Source organism: Rattus norvegicus, chromosome 12 (assembly GCF_021556685.1).
Source record: "Rattus norvegicus strain SHRSP/BbbUtx chromosome 12, alternate assembly SHRSP_T2T, whole genome shotgun sequence".
In the NCBI taxonomy this organism is placed as follows: Eukaryota; Metazoa; Chordata; class Mammalia; order Rodentia; family Muridae; genus Rattus; species Rattus norvegicus.
In genome coordinates, this window is record NC_141545.1 from 20,304,398 (window position 1) to 20,320,071 (window position 15,674).

Below are 15,674 nucleotides of genomic sequence, written 5' to 3' on the forward strand. Positions count from 1 at the left end.
ATATTCTTTCTGGTTCCTGGTTCCATTTCTGAGCAAACTTGAATCTCTTGGTAGGAGCAGCTGCCCTCTTCCACATCACCCCTCCCAATGAAGAATCCAACGCCCTTCATTCCAAACTACCCTAAGAATAACTAAAAGTGGGGTACCCCTCCTAAGCCCACACTGGGACCTCATTGGTTGACAGCCCAGGCTGAACCAGCTTCACCCCATTTAAAGCAGGTCCACCTTGGACTCAGCACCCAGGACCCTGACCCAGACCTAGCCATGTCCCCACCCTAGCGCACCCCTTTCCCCACTACAGACAGGCCCCCCGGAACCTTAGGCTCAGGCTCAGCCCCTCCCCCTCCTTATCTCTTTTTCTAACCTTTTGCAATTTTTTTCAAGTCTCATTTCCTGTCTGGTTTTGCATTTTTCTCCCCCACCCCTACCAGCCTATGACACACTTTCTCTCTGTCTCTTCCCTCTCTCTCTTCCTTCTCTCTCTCTCTCTCTCCCACCCACTTCTCTCTCCCTGCTTTGAGTTCTCTGATCTCTGGACTCCTGGCACCTGGCACCCCTACAGGTCTCCAAGGCCTAGGGAGGGCGGCAGCCTCGGGCAGGTGCATGCTGGAGACCAGAGCCCAGGGCTGGAGGAAGTTGGCGGCCAGCGTGGAGGAAGCACCCTGAGCCTGTGGAGCATGAATACCCCAGGTAGGTGACGCGGGACTGGGAAAAAAGAGAAGGCTGTGAAGAGGCCGTGCTGTGGGGACACCAGCGGCAATCTGGAGGCAGTGGGGCAGCCGCTTTGGCATCCTCCGCCTCTCTCCCCTCTACTACCCTCCCTAAAGGCTTTGGACTTTGCTCTGGAGCTCTTGGGTCGCTAGCTGCAAACGACAGCTCCTTCCCTAGCTATCAGAGAGAGGAAGAACAAATAGGGACACCTGTCCCCCCTAAATGGCCGGAAGTTTGCAGGTCACAGCTCAGCCTGACTCAGAGGGTCTTGAGAAGGTGGCCTTCCTGCTCTCCAAAGAGAGGTATTGACATACATGGCCCCCGGTGACATGTATGTTGGGGTACCGATGGCCTGCTCCTCAGAGCCTCCTCCCCAAACCTGAGGAGGTTGAAGAGCTCTTCTGTCCTTTACGGGTACTGAATACAGGAGGGGGTGACATATCACCTGGGATATATTTATGCTGTGGGCTGCAGACTGCTCAAGACCACTGCCTAGCCTGGACTTCCTCTCACAGTCTTAGCCAGAGGCCAGCAGCTCAGCCTTGATCTCTGTACAGCCCGTTTGATTTGTAGTTTGAAAAAAAAATTTTTTTTCTTGTGACATTTATGACTTTTCTGGAAGGTATGACCTACTAGGAAGCGGGGAAAGGGTCCCTCACCCAACGTTTATTTAGTACCTATGTATGCATAATGTGTCCTGGAAATCAGTGTCTGTGAATTAGTGTGTGGACAGGAATTCAGCTGCAGTCCTTCACCCGCATGCCTTCCCCGAATCCCGGTCATCTCCATCCCCGAGGCATCTGTAAAGAGGGAGTAGATGCCCCTGGGTCTGCGATGGGTGCTCCTAGAGTAAAGCCAGGGACCTTCGGCTGTGGGGCATCACAGGGACATGGCCTGCACCTGTGCAGATCTATTAGCAGAGCATCAGCAAAGCAGGCTCATGATGTCACACGGGGAGATATCACCCCACTCCCACACCCACACCCAGCCTCCGAGCCTGCGCAAAAATGATCCTATCTACTACTCAAAAGAAAAATCACGATAGCAGCTAAAATCAATATCTGTAGGTAAAACTCACAAGGTTTCCAGGCGTTCTGAAGGCTGAGGCTGGAGGGCTGGGAACTCTTGGGCTAGCCTGGACTATACAGAGAAAGCCTAGACAGACAAAACTCTCTCGTGAGGACGCCAATTTGCTTTTATTTGAGTCAGTCAATCAGTGAACACTTCCTGGGCCGTTCTGTACTTGACACTTGGGGGCCACAGAAAGAACATGAAACATGAGGCTGCTTGCCCTGAGATGCCTATCTCGAAGGTAGCACGCTCTGATGACAAAGAGCTTAGAGAAAGAGTGAGGGAGACAGCTGGATTCCCAGCGTCAGCAGGATCCCGGGCTGAGGTGAGATGACAAGAGATTTCCCCCCAAGGGACTGTGGATCTGCATTTTGAGAATGACAGGAGGTGGGATAATGTCCACTACTGAGCCACACCCCAGCCCCTCACTGGGGGATTCTAGGCAGGGGCTCTACCACTGAGCCACACCCCAGCCCCTCACTGGGGGATTCTAGGCAGGGGTTCTACCACTGAGCCACACCCCAGCCCCTCACTGGGGGATTCTAGGCAGGGGCTCTACCACTGAGCCACACCCCAGCCCCTCACTGGGGGATTCTAGGCAGGGGCTCTACCACTGAGCCACACCCCAGCCCCTCACTGGGGGATTCTAGGCAGGGGCTCTACCACTGAGCCACACCCCAGCCCCTCACTGGGGGACTCTAGGCAGGGGTTCTACCACTGAGCCACACCCCCAGCCCCTCACTGGGGGATTCTAGGCAGGGGCTCTACCACTGATCTGATTTATCTGCAGCCCAATTATTCCTCCCCTTTCCTCTCTCTCTCTCTCTCTCTCTCTCTCTCTCTCTCTCTCTCTCTCTCTCTCTCTCTCTCTGTGTGCATGCATACATGCTTTCGAGCATGCATGTGTTCCATCTACAGGGTCTTGGGTCTGTATTTGTTGGGAGACTTGGGACAGGCTTGCTGCCTGCTGAGCTCTATGATGTCATCACCTATAGAGTCAGAGTGCCCACCCTGGTTTTTAGCATCCTCCATGGCAGCAGTTCTCAGCCTGTGGATCGTGCCTCCTTTGCACGGGAGTCACCTCAGACCCTCAGAAAGCAGATACTTACATTACAATTCACAACAGTAGCAAGATTAAAGTTATGAAGTAGGAACAAAATTAATTTTAAGGTTGGGCATCACCACGACATGAGGAGCTGTATTGAAGGACTGACACAGAAAGAACATGGTTAGGAAGGTTGAGAACCAGCACTCTATGGTACTTGGGGTAGTTATAAAAGATGTCCTGAGGCTAAAGACGTGTCTCAGTGGTTAAGAGTTAGTACTGCTCTTGCAGACGACCTATGTTCAGTTCCTAGAACTCTTGTCAGCAACTCACAACAAACTCTAAGCCCAGCAACAGGAAATATGGTGCCCCTTCTGGCCTTCCTGGGCACTGCACTTACACGTGCGTATCTACTCACAGACATATACATACACACATTATTTAAAATGAACCCTTTAAAATATGTTTAAAGGAAGCCAGGCAGTGGTGGCACATGCTTTTAATGCCAGCACTCGGGAGGCAGAGGCAGGTAGATCTCTGTGTTTGAGGCTAGCGTGGTCTACAGAGTGAGTTTCAGGTCAGCCAGGGCTACACACAGGAATACTACCTTGGAAAACAAACGAAAAGAGTTTTAAGGAAAAAATGAATTTGCTGCTCACTGCCCTGTCTGTTAACATCCAAGCGCCAGGCACAAATTCAAGGTTACAGTTTGAGGTCAGATTTGGAAGATCGTCATCACTGACTGCCCCCACTACAGCACAGCTGGGTAGATTTCTTTGCCTGGGCTGCCTCAGTTTCCCTATTTACAATACCAGTCTTACAGGATGACTGCGGGGATTGAAAGAAATCAGAGTGCTGCTCAGGGACCCTGCCCTGGAGATAAAGTGTTCTTTGTGCCGCTGCATGGTTCACACAGGCTGGAAAATACCTGAATTGGTCGAAACCTGGGGACAGAGAGAAAAGTAAAAGGCAGCTTCAAAGAAACCCCTCAAAAATGCTTTCTGCTGAAGAAAATTGACAGGATTTTGTTGGGATTTTCTTGCAATGCTAGAGATTGAAGCCTGAGACGCATTCAAGTTAGACAATGGCTGTATCACTAAACCACATCTCTATCCCCTCAGTGGGGGATTCTAGGCAGGGGCTCTACCACTGAGCCACGCCCCCAGCCCCTCACTGGGGGATTCTAGGCAGGGGCTCTACCACTGAGCCACGCCCCCAGCCCCTCCCTGGGGGATTCTAGGCAGGGGCTCTACCACTGAGCCACACCCCGGCCCCTTACTGGGGGATTCTAGGCAGGGGCTCTACCACTGAGCCACACCCCCAGACCCTCACTGGAGGAGTCTAGGCAGTCGTGCTACCCTAGAGAACACATCCCTGGCCCCAAAGAGCAATTACAAGGAACAGATCCCCAGGTTTCATCCTCCTTATCCAGCCAGGCCACGTGGGAAGAGAGTGGTTCTCATAAACCACCTCTAAAGAACTCACATCCCCACACCCTCCTGTAAGGACCCTGCTGTCTGGCCCAGTGGTTTTAATGGTGTGACTGTTTTCAGAAAGGTAACCTTTCAGGCAGTGATTTGCTCAAGGGCTCAGAGATTACGGTCACTCTCAGATCTGTGTGGCCGTGGCCCAATGCCAGGAGAAATGAAAGCTCCTTACCAGGTCCTGCTGCTGGGCAACTGCTCCCTCTTTTCGCCTTTGGCTCCTCGTCCTCTCCACTGGCCCATGTATCCATCCATTCCTAACTAGATCGTGCTCCAGACAGGTTGAGCAAGAGAAGGGCATGCAAGCTTCATCCCAACCCCTCCCCCAGATGCATTATATGTTACAACACCAACCTCCCTTCTGCCCCGTCTTACTGAGGAATATGCAGACCTTAGAGTGAGGGTCAGCCCCACCCTCTGGCTCTGCTGTGCACCCCTCTCACACCTAGAGGGAGTGAAGCCAACACCTGCAGGAACTCTGGCTTTCTCTAAGCACTGCCACCCCTCGTACTGACCTCATCGTTAGGAAGCAAGATGTTTTACAAGAAAAATCTACAGACTTGGAGCCAGATGACCAGGCCACTGTCCCGAGTTCTTCCCTGTGAGTTGCGGGACCTCAGCGAAGTGCACATGTAAAACAATAGCGTCCCAGAAGATGGGGAGAAAAGTCAGTAGCTGACGGCTCGTTGCTCCTGTAGAGACCTGGGTTCAATTCTCAGCACCCACGTGGTAACTCACATCTGTCTCTAACTCCAGTGCCAAGGTACCTGACATGCTCTCTGGCCTTTGGGGGCACTGGGTGCACACGGTTCATAAACATACATGAAAGTGAAGCATTTCATGAAATAAAAACAAGTGTGTGTTTGGTCCCAGCACTGAGGCAGCAGAGGCAGGTGGATCTCTGAGTGTGAGGCCAGCCTGGCGCTAGCTCGAGAACAGTCAGGGCTCCGTCAAAGTAAAAGAAAAACAAAAAAAAAACATAAGGAGATGTCTCAACAAAGCATTTGCTTTGCAAGGATGAGGACCAGAGTTCAATTCCTGGTGTTTATGTGAAGTCGGCATGCAGTTTTAATCTCAGAGCTGGAGATGCAGGGACAGCGGGATCCCTGGGTGTTTAGGCCGTCCTAGGGTGTTTAGTTGATCAACTATAGGCTAATGAGAGACCATACCCAGGTAAGCAGCATTATTCCAACTAATGATCAGGATTGTCTTCTGGTTTCCATGTGAGTTAAAAACAAAACAAAGCAAAGCAGCACACACACACACTTATACACTCACACATACACACACTCACACATACAAACACATACTTACACACACACAGGCACTCTGACATACTCTCACACACTCACATACCTACTTATACACACACACTCACACGCACACATACTCACACACACATATACTTACACACATGCACACACATACTTACACTCACACACACGCACTCTGACACATACATACTTACACATATACACTCACACAACATACTTACACACACACACACACACACACACACACACACACACACACACACACTGCTTCCTAAATGGACATGGTAATGCAGGCCTGTCACCCCAACTACTTAGAAGGCTGAGGTAGAAGGATGGTGAGTTCAAGTCCAACCAGGGCTACAGAGTGTGCTCAACCAATCTGGGCAACTTAGTGAAATCCTGTCTGTCTAAAATTAAACAACAGAAAAAAACATAAAAGTATCATCCTAAAATTAACACAGTACTTTCATATAAAGCAAATGTGTTACCATGCAGCGGGACATCTGCTTTTTACTTTTCCTTTTGTTTTGATTATTATTAGGATAGAAGGCAGAAAAAAGTTAGGTGTAAAACAGCACATAGGACAAAGAGTCCTTTCCTTCATATGTGAAGAGCACTTATAAATCAATTAGTCACTGGAATCTGCTAACTTCATACTGAAAGAGCCAAACAAAAAATATTTTAGGGTGTGTAAGTTAGACCGGTCCCTTTCAAAGTGACTCAACCCTAGGCCACAGACAGAATGGGTGTGTGGGTGGCACAGGATCGACCTGGGAGGAACCCCACCTACTCCAGAGTAAGAGAGTCTGTTCAACCAGTGGAGAAAGTGCTAAGGGACACAAACAAACAGAAAACGGGCAGAGCAATGAAGACATGGTCACAATGAATACACACATACACACATACACACACACACACACACACTCAATACACTCATGCTCACATGTGTGCAATAATACTGAAGGGGATAACAGTTTTAACTGCTGGACTAGAAACATTCAAACAGGTCTGATGTAAAAAGAGAGGAGGAGAAGACACCTGGCCATAATGTTGGGGCACTGGTGGAAAGAAATTTCAAGGCTAGCCTGGACGACATAGCAGCACCTTGCCTCAAAAACTGTGTGAGGAGAGGGCTGGCTCAGTGGGTGAAGGGCTTGTTGCACACGCCTAAGGACCTAGGTCAGGGTCCCTAGCACTCACTTGAAAGCTGAGTGCTATGGCAGGCTTTTTTTTTTTTTTTTTTTTTTTTTGGTTCTTTTTTTCGGAGCTGGGGACCGAACCCAGGGCCTTGGGCTTCCTAGGTAAGCGCTCTACCACTGAGCTAAATCCCCAGCCCCTGTGGCAGGCTTTCTTAACCTGGGTCTCCCTTCTCCCTAAAGTCACCAGCCCACAAGGACACAAGAAGCAGAGTCAACCAACAGGGTTTTGGAAGGCCCATGAATACAACAGAGATGACCACACTCTAGCATCAGCGTCCGGGAGACAGGTCTACTTTATTAGGGGTGAACCAAGGGTTATATAGCTTTGAGGAAGGGGGTAGGACTATCCAGGGTGGGTGAGTTCATAGGCTGAAGGCTGAGGCACTGCGATGCCTCATTAGCATGAGAGGCATTCCAGGAACCTCAGAATGGGTAACCTCACCGAGGCAACATGACTGGTGGCTGACTGGTGGCTGACATTCACAGGTAGAGGATGGGGGTTTCGAGCTCCTCAGACAACGTCAGAGAAGGAGACGCCCTGCTGGTAAAGGAAGTCTGCCATTTTGCACAGAATTTCGGGCTTTCCAGTAATGTCAGACTTTGACCTTAGTGAGCAGGGTCCAACAAGCACTAGGGTGGGGGATGGGGAGTGAGACAGGAGGAGTGAGCCAGTCTAGACTACCAGTGAGCTCCAGATTCAGTGAGAGACCCTGTCTCAAAACAACTCAGTAAGAGCTGCAAAGTCAATGTCTGACCTCCACATGTATGCATGCATATGGGTGAACATGCATATACACGCATGTGTGCACACACAAATTTGTGAAGATAGAAAAAAGGGAAGGAAGAGGAGAGGAGGGGACAGGAGGAGAGAGGAGAGGTTTGTGAAACCTAATCATGGCAAAGGGTGAGGGAGATGGCAGCCTTACAGGCTGTTGACTCGAAAACATACATGCATTCTATATGTATACATATATACATACAAACACACAAACAGCATAAGAATGAATAAACTCATCAGCTCAAGACATTTGCTTGTAAGATGTGTTTGCACAAGCTTATGAAGATTTGTGCAGCTTACTACCGGGTAGGGCCAGCCACGCACTGGGTGCTGTGAAGGCGTGGATGAGGACCTTTACTGAGACAGTGTGGGAGAAGACACTAAAACACCTAAGTAAGGAACTTGGGGCTTTAAATATTTATCTTAGAGCCTTTCTTTTACCTGAAATGTTTGTGGTGCTGTTTGTATATATGTGTGTCTGTGAGTTTACATGTGTGTCTGTGTGTTTACATGTGTGTGTATATTTGTGTTTGTGTGCATACACCTGCATCTGTGTGGGTACATGTGTGTTTATATAAGTGTAGATGCATGTATGTTGCATGTACACATGTGTACATGTGTATTCATGTGTGTGCGTGTATATCCATATTAACATGTCTGAATATTATTCGTGTGTGTATCTGTATACATGTGTGTGCATATACATGTGTGTGTGCACAGGTACACATGTGTATGCTTATGGAGATCAGAGATCAAACTCAGGGATTGTTTCCCAGGAGCCATCCACTCATTTTTGAGACAAGGTCCCACCAGCCTTTGGCTGGCTGATTAGGCTACATCAGCAGGCCAGCGAAGCCCAGGGATCCTCCTGTCTCTGAGCTGGTGCTACCATTTCAAACATGCACCACCAAGCCCATCGTTTATGTCTGTGCTGGGATTTGAACTCAGGTCTTCATGCTTGCATGGTTGACAGACACGCCACCCCCACCCCCACCCCTTACCCGAAACCTTTTTCAAAGCTGTGAGTTCAGGCCTAGCTTTTTGGGAGATCCCAACTCACCACACCATAGCAGCATTTCCTTCAGGGCTGGGTATCCATTTCAATTCTGTCCCACACTGAGGGCAGTGTGACCAGCCCCAGGCTGTGGTCTCTGTCATGATTCTAAACTAATGCTCATCAGTGAAGAAAAACTTTATTTTACTTCAGGATGTTTTGCCTACATGTATGTCTGTGTACCATGTTCCTGCCTGGTGTCCACAGTAGACACTGGATCCCCTAAGACTGGAATTACAGATGGCCGTGAGCAGCCATGTGGTGCTGGGAATTGAACCCTCAGCCAGTGCTTCTAACCACTGAGCCACCTTACTAGCCCCCACCTATTTTGAGACGGCAACTCACTGTATAGCTCTGGCTAGCCTGGAACTTACTATGTAGATCAGGCTGGTCTCGAACTCCTGCATCCACCTCTTGGTTAAAGGAATGTGCCACCACACCACACCTGGCATCATTTCTTTTGCTATCACGGTGTATTGTGAGTGTATGTGCACATGTATGTGCAAGTGCGAACATACATGTGATGCCTGAAGAGGACGTCCAATGTCCTGCTCTGTCACTGTGCACCTTCTAAGCCTGCAGCAGGCCAGTAGGAGGCAAGCCCCAGCAAGCCAACTGTCTCCACCCCACCCCCACAGCACTGGAATGACAGACAAGAATGTACCGTACCCCGAATTATGTGGGCACTGTGGATTTGAACTCACGTCCTCATCGTTGCTCAGCAAACACTCCTTCTGACCCATCTCCTCGGGTCAGGATTTGATCTCATTAAGATAGAACTGTTCGCTTCAGTCTTACACGAACAGGTTGCTGTGTCAGCTTGGTTGTCTTGGATTAGACTGTATGGGGCCATTCCCTGCCACCCTCCCCAGCCTCTCCCTTCCCCTGTCTCCTCCCCCGGCCTCTCCCCTCCTCCACCTCGTTCCCCTAGGCAGAGTTTCACTTCTATTTTCATGTCATTTCCACACAGTGATTTTTGTGCAACCAGAAGAGAATCTAGGACGAGAGAGATTTCCTGTATACATGCAGAGCCAATCAGATCTAGACACGGGTCATTCATAGACCTCCATGGTGTCTCTCACAAGTCCTCCCAATAGCAGGCCCCAAAGCAGATGCTCCCCTAAGTTCCTTAAGCCTTGCCTAGCCCACCCTGACCTTCTCACAAATGCAGCCACACAGGATCCTCCTGGCCTCCTGCCTCCTTTACTCAGGCAGGTCTGGGAAACTCCTTCATGGGTTTGGCTAAGGCTTCACAGCATACTGTAATTCTTTTTCCCATTCTACCATCAGTAAGCCTTTCTATGTGGTGAAAGGTGTGCACTGAGCTGGGAATACAGCTCAGTGGTAGAGTGTTTGCCTAGTCTGCCCAAGCCTCTAGGCAGTGCTGAGAACAAGACAAAAAGTGTACTTAGGTCACACAGTTGGATTCAGACAGGTTAAGTCCAATTTTGCTGGCAATGTCTGGAGAATCCTACTCTGAATCAGTAGGTTCCTCCTCCTCCTCCTCTTCTTCCTCCTCCTCTCCCTCCTCTTCCCCCTCCTCTTCTTCCTCCTCCTCTTCCTCCACCTACTACTACTACTACTCTTCTTCCTCCTCCTCCTCCTCCTCCACCTACTACTACTACTACTACTACTACTCTTCCTCCTCCTCCTCTTCCTTTTCCTCCTCCTCTTCCTTTTCCTCCTCCTCTTCCTCTTCCTCCTCTTCCTTTTCCTCCTCCTCCTTCCTCCTCTTCTTCCTCCTCCTCCTCTTCCTTTTCCTCCTCCTTCCTCCTCTTCCTCCTCTTCCTTTTCCTCCTCTTCCTTCCTCCTCCTTCTTCTCTTCCTTCTCCTCCTCCTGCTCCTCCCTCTCCTCCTCTTTCTCCCCCTCCTCCTTCCTCCTCCTCTTCCTTTTCCTCCTCCTCCTCTTCTTCCTCCTTCCTCCTCTTCCTCCTCTTCCTCCTTTCTCCTCTTCCTCCTCTTCCTTTTCCTCCTCCTCCCTCTCCCCTCCTCCTCCTCTTCCTCCTCCTCTTCCTCTCCCTCTACCTCCTCTTCCTCCTCCTCTCTTTTCTCCTCCTCCTTCCACCTCTTCCTCCTCCTCCCCACCTCTTCCTCCCCCTCCTACTCCCCTCTTCCTATCTCCTCCTCCTCCTATCCCTCCTGCCCCTTCCTATCCCCTCCTCATCCTCTTCTTCCTATCCCCTCCTCCCCTTCCTCCTCCTCCCCCTCCTCTCCCTCCTACTCCCTCCTCCTATCCTCTCCTCCTCCTATCCCCTCCTCCTTCTCCTCCTGCTCCCCTCCTACTCTTCTCCTCTTCCCCTTCTCCCTCCCCCTCCTCTGTTTGAATGAACATGGTTCCTCCTGCAGGCTCAGATATTTGTATGCTTAGTCCCCAGTTGATGAGCTGTTTGGGAAGGATTAGGAGGTGTGGCCTTGTTAGAGAAGATGTATCACTAAGGGTGGGCCTTGAGATTTCAAAGCCCACACTAGGCCCAGACTGTCTCTCTGTCTCCATCTTTTGAATCAGAATGTGAGTTCTTAGCTACCACTCCAGGGCCATGCCTGCCCCATGCTTCCTGCTGTAGTGGTCATGGACTCACCCTCTGAAACTAGCCCCAATTAAATGCTTCCTTTTATAAGTTGCCATGGTCATGGTGTCTCCTCACAGCAATAGAACAGTGACTAAGACACCGTCCCAACATGCATAGCCAAGGTACTGACTTGAGCAGTGCCATTGTCACAGAGCACCCACATGGCCTGTTTGGTCTGAAGCTTGCTGGCATTGGCACCCATGGTGAACACAGAAGTGGTGTCTTCTGTCTTTCTCATAGTGGAGCGCATGGGTTGCAGGGACAGGATGGCCACCTGTGCTCAGGGTGTTTCTCCTAGTGACTGGCTTCACAGCCACAGAATCTTAGGGTTTTTCTCTCTCTCTCCTTTCTTTCTTTTCTTCTCCTTTCTTTTCTTTCTTTTTGGTTTTTTCCCCACTGTGTAGCCCTGACTATTCTGGAACTCGATCTGTAGACAAGGCTGTCCTGGAATTTATAGAGATCTGCCTGCCTCTGCTTCCCAAGTGCTAAGAGTAGAGGGGACTGCCCAGCTGGTCTCTCTTTTCCCTAACTGTTTTTGGGGGACACAAGGGACACCGGTTATGTGAGATGGTCAGAAGACAGCTTGTAGGAGTCAGCTCTCTTCTTCTGCCACATGGGCCCCAGAGATCCAGGTCATTGGGCTTTACTGCAAATGCATTGACCTGGTGGGCCATCATAACAGCAGCCATCATACCAGCAGTCATCGTACATTTTTTGTCAGATGAGAACAGAAGCCCTGGGCCAGCAGCTCTTGAGACTTGGGGAATGATTGCTAATATGAAGTAAAACTGCATGTTATTGACATTGATAATTAGCCTGTTGCCCCCAGAAAGGATTTGTGATTCATTAGTGCCTTAGAAGAAGCAGCAGCTTCGGTGTTTGTTTTTGTTTTGTTTTGTTTTGTTTTGTTTTGTCTGTTTTTAGGTTTTTGCATGCAGTTGGGCAGTTGGTTCTGGGGAAAGGTTTGATTGGCCAGCTGAGCTGAAACAGTGAGCTTCCAGTTCAGTTAGAGACTCTCTCAAAGCATGAGGCACAGAGTAATAGAGGAAGACACTGACCAACACACACACACACACACACACACACACACACACACACACACAAACACACACACTGAAACTTTTTAAAACCCCACCTTAAATAAACAACATAAAAAACTCATTTAAAAGGGAGCTGCTTGACTTAGACCTTGTATCACCGAGCCACAGGGCAATCTTGGACAATTACTTCACTCTACAGAAACTCCGTTTTGTTTGTTTGTTTGTTTGTTTGTTTGTTTTTATTAGTCAGAGAAGAGCAGATGGGATTAGAAGTTGAAGGGATTCCTTTCTGTAGGCCAATTCCAGTCAACTGGTAATGACTTCTAGGAGCACTTCACAGAAAATCCAAACTCGGTGGTAGAGAGTTCTGGGATCAATTGCTGATGCCTGCTGTGGGCAGGAAGTTGGACAGCCTGGACTCTCTTCTTTCTTCTTCTCTACCTTCTATAAAACTCCGTGGTGACCTTGGCGACTTTGAATAAATCACTTCACGGCCCCTAAAATTTTGTTTCTTCATGGAACATGATGAAGATGAATAATCTTTGACTTCCTGCTCCTCGGAATCGCCCAGAGGCGCTTACAAGCTAAGTGGGTGAAGGATGGGATGGGAGCCTCGGAGCGTTCTGTTAAGTGAAGGTTGATTTTTATTAATTGACCTCTCTGGGCACATATCCTGTCATTAGTCTCAGGCTCCTCTGCCCCAGCTTTTGCTCTGACCTTCAGCATCTTCCTCTGGACCATTTGACTTCCCCAGAACCAGTGAGAAGTGGAGTAAATACAAATGTTGGATACAGGCTGTGGTCCTTCAGTAAGTCAGCATCTATCTTTAATTGTGTGTGTGTGTGTGTGTGTGTGTGTGTGTGTGTGTGTGTGTGTGTGTAGGTGTATATGTGTGCACATGCATTATGGCAGCCACAGGTTAACCTTGAATATTATTCTCAGGAGTCATCCATCTTGGATTTTTTATTTTCTTTTTCTTTCTTTTTCTGGCAGTTATTTGGGGGGGGCACACATATCACAGATGTGTATGGAGGTCAGAGGATAATTAGCAAGGAGCTGGTCCTTCCTGCCACACAGGTCTCAGGAGACAAACTCAGGTCATCAGATTTGGCAGCAAGCCTCTGTATTCTCAGAGCCCTCTCACTGGCCCTCACACTGTTTTCTTGAGACAGTCTCCCACTGGGACCTGGAGTTAACAAATGTGGCAAGGCTGACTGGCCACCAAGCTCCAAGAAACTGCCCATGTCCAACTCTCCAGTGCTGGGATTGCACCACTGCCCCCAGCCTTTCCTCATGGGTTCCAGGGATTGAACTCAGGTCCTTGTGAATATGAAGTGAATCCTTTACCAACTGAGCCATTTCCCTCAGTCATGGCCCAGAATCTTTTGCAACCGGGTCAGGTGCAAGTCCAGAATTCCTTCTTGCATAATGGAGCCCCCAGAGCTCCTGGTCCCTACAACTACACTCACCACAAGCTGCTCCAGCAGGTGGGGGAAAACATTCTCCCCAAATCCATCTCAATTTCCCTTACAGGTCCATCCTGCCTGTACAGCTCTCTGAAGTGAATTGGGTTCTCTGGTTGGGTAGTTAGCATTCTGTCACCATGGCAGCTGTGTCAGGAAGTTCCTATGAACCAGTGGGTTCACACCCACCGCTCTGTAACTTCTTATTCCATCATTCCACAGAGAGCCTATGGATGGCTGGGTCCTGTATTTGTGTCTCCTGGCAATGCTATCTGCTCGCCCGTTATTTGGTTTAAGCAAAGACTTGAGGTGTTTCTCCTTGCCTGTGGTGTACACCAAGTCTGATTCACTGACCGGCTGTCTGGATTCTTGTTTATTATCGTGCGTGTTTTATGGTAATCATCTCTCTTTTTGCCTTTTACTTTGGGAAGCCTCTGTGGTGAGCAGTGCCTGTTGTGATAGGAAATGATACACACTAAGAATTTTCCAAGACCCAAAAGTCTGGGCCTTTTTTTTGTTTTTTCTGGTTTGATTTCTTTTTTCTTTTTCTTTAGCAGCAGATAAATGAGGCCTTGAGTTTCCGCTAGAAACCCTGAAGCAGACTTTTGTTTTCTTTAAAATCTGAAAATCTCAGCTGTAGTCAAGAGTCTAGAGGCTGTGGAAGGTGGTGTCTAAGAGGCTGAGGTGCAGGCCCTTCCCTGGGGACCATTCTGGCAGAGGGGTGTGGTCACCTACACAGACATCGCCATTGCCTAACTCAAAGTTCCTTCTGGGAGGGTGTTAGAAAGATGACTCCTTCAGTTAAGCCCTGAGCTATAGTCGCAGAATCAACATTTGAAGAAGCAGAGGAGGAGGAGAAAGAAGAGGAGCAGGAAGAGCAGGAGGAAGAGGAAGCTAAGTATAGTAACACTCACTTTTAATACAACACTGGGGACATGGAGATAGACAGATCCCTAGCCAAAGCAGGGAGCCCCAGTAAGTCTCAGGTTGTTCTCTGGCTTCCAAATACACACAAATACATGCATACCCATAGTACATACATCACACACACACACACACACACACACACACACACACACACACACAAATAAAATAATCCCTGGACCAGTGAGATCGTTCAACAGATAAGAATGCTTATCCCTGGGTCCCACATGGTAAAAGGAATGAATAAGCTCCTGAGAGTTGTCCTCTGACTTTCACACACGCGCCATGGACTCCTACAGGTGAGCACAAGCACATTGCAAGCACATACAAATCATTGCTAGAACAATTAAATATTGCACGAGCTCGAGCACTACCCGCCACTTTCTCCCATGATTCTTCCACTCTCCCGAGTAGTTTAAAACCTGGTGCCATCCACTTGGGATGAGCATGCCCCTGGCATTTTCTGCCCTGTTCCAGGGCTGCCATTGCCAGACGGGCCATTGACCTGCACTTCAACTCTTATCTATGAAGTGAAATCAGGAGTCATGACTCCCCCCCCTATGATCTCAGAAAATGGAGTGGAAGGACCTGGAGTTTAAAGTCAGCTACTCAGTAAGTGTGAGGCTAACCTAGGCTAGATAAGACCCTGTCTTGAAGAGGAAGAAGAAGAGAAGAAAGAAGAGATGGACGGGGAGGGGTGGGGCAGAAGCAGGCAGGCAAGCAAGCAGATCCTGGGGACTCTAGATTAATGCTGGTGTCAGAGAGTTGGGTCAGTGACGTCAGGAGTGGCACCTGATAGTAAGATGTAGCCCCTTGATCATGGACTCCCCAGCCTTTCGGACTGAAAATGATTTTGTTCATTGTATATGAGCCAGACTATGGTTTTCTTTTCCAGCAGTAGCACAGTAGACTAACACATGCGCATGCACACACTCACACAACATACACAAACAGACAACACATACATACAATATACATATACACAGAGAACACATACATACACACACATACACACAGCACATGTAAACATAATACATGTGCATGCACACACTCACACAACA

General features: G+C 49.0%; 1 protein-coding gene across 3 annotated transcripts in view; it reads left to right on the plus strand.

Annotated features, from left to right (window-relative positions):
• Nucleotides 1-436: 436 nt before the first annotated feature.
• The window catches only part of Card11 (caspase recruitment domain family, member 11), a 136,890-nt gene continuing 121,652 nt past the window's right edge, over nt 437-15,674 (plus strand). For all 3 annotated transcript variants that reach the window (XR_015633848.1, XR_015633850.1, NM_001419863.1), the window contains 1 exon segment: nt 437-690. The gene's annotated coding sequence lies outside the window, so the exon portion shown is untranslated.